The 1,329-nt window shown below is 45.7% G+C and overlaps 1 non-coding gene across 1 annotated transcript; it reads right to left on the bottom strand.

The window, feature by feature from the left end:
- Window positions 1–585: 585 nt before the first annotated feature.
- Window positions 586–713, bottom strand: LOC133246967 (small nucleolar RNA SNORA44). The gene has a single exon (XR_009736213.1). It is a non-coding gene; the product is annotated as a small nucleolar RNA SNORA44 (small nucleolar RNA).
- Between the last annotated feature and the right edge of the window lie 616 nt (window positions 714–1,329).

The raw sequence follows: 1,329 nt of genomic DNA, 5'->3' as shown, positions 1-1,329 counted from the left end.
AAGACTCTGCTTTGACTGCCTAGGGCATAGGTTCAATCCCTGGATGGGAAACTAAGATCCTGCAAGCCACAGAGTGCAGCCAAAAAACAACAAAATAAAACCCAACTTCTCCTTTCAGGTATACATGTCTAGAAAGTTCTGAAGGAAACTCCCCTGTCCCAAATGCCCACCAACCACTTCCCAAGGCCATTTAGAATGCTCCTCACTCTCGTTCCTGTAGTGAAAGTGAAAGCCGCTCAGTCATGTCTGATTCTTTGCGACCCCATGACCTGTACAGTCCATGGAATTCTCCAGGCCAGAATACTGGAGTGGGTGGCCTTTCCCTTCTCCAGGGGATCTTCCCAACCCTGGGATCAAACTCAGATCTCCCGCACTACAGGTGGATTCTTTACCAGTTGAGCCACCAGGAAAGCTCAGGGTCCTCTTGATCCTACTTCTAACTGGGATGTTCTAGACTTGCTGTTCCCAAAGGCCTGATAATACCCCCTTTACTTTATTTCATTCTAGAGTCACTACCCCCTTGTTTTTACTGTTTCAGTGCCTGACATTGGTGCAAGTGAGTTGAAAAGTTTTTTTTTTTTAATATATTATAGGAAAGGTGAGTGGCAGCTTCAGGTATTATGCTGACCTGTGCTGTCAATGTCTTTCCAAGTTCTTGCATGCAGTGGGAGATCCCATGGCCACAACAAGCCACAGCCCTTGGAATGGAAAGGTCTCTATGATAGGACTGGCCATGGAGAAGAAAACCATGTCTTCCTATATGTAGTACATGCACTAGGTCACTTTGATCGTGTCCAACTCTTTGTGACCTCATGGATTGTAGCCCACCAGACTCCTCTGACCATGGGATTCTCCAGGCAAGAATACTGAAGTGGGTTGCCACGCCCTCCTCCAAGGAATCTTCCTGACCCAAAGATCAAACCCATGTCTCTTATGTCTCCTGCATTGGCAGGTGTGTTCTTTATGACTAAGCTACCAGGGAAGCCCTTGAGTTGGTATAAATGATGGGCTTCTCTATCAAGGCTGATCCTGATTTTTTCTATCCCTGGACTCTTCATTGCAGTTGAGAAGGCCCAATGGTACAGAAAGCCTGGTGTTTTTTTTTTTAATTTTTTAACTTTACAATATTGTATCGGTTTTGCCATATATCAACTTGAATCTGCCACAGGTATACACATGTTCCCCATCCTGAACCCTCCTCACTCCTCCTTCCCCGTACCATCCCTCTGGGTCGTCCCAGTGCACCAGCCCCAAGCATCCAGTATCGTGCATTGAATCTGGACTGGCGACTCATTTCATATATGATATTATACATGTTTTAATGCTATT

This window comes from Bos javanicus, chromosome 4, assembly GCF_032452875.1.
Source record: "Bos javanicus breed banteng chromosome 4, ARS-OSU_banteng_1.0, whole genome shotgun sequence".
Taxonomy (NCBI): domain Eukaryota; kingdom Metazoa; phylum Chordata; class Mammalia; order Artiodactyla; family Bovidae; genus Bos; species Bos javanicus.
This window is presented reverse-complemented; position numbering and strand designations above follow the sequence as displayed.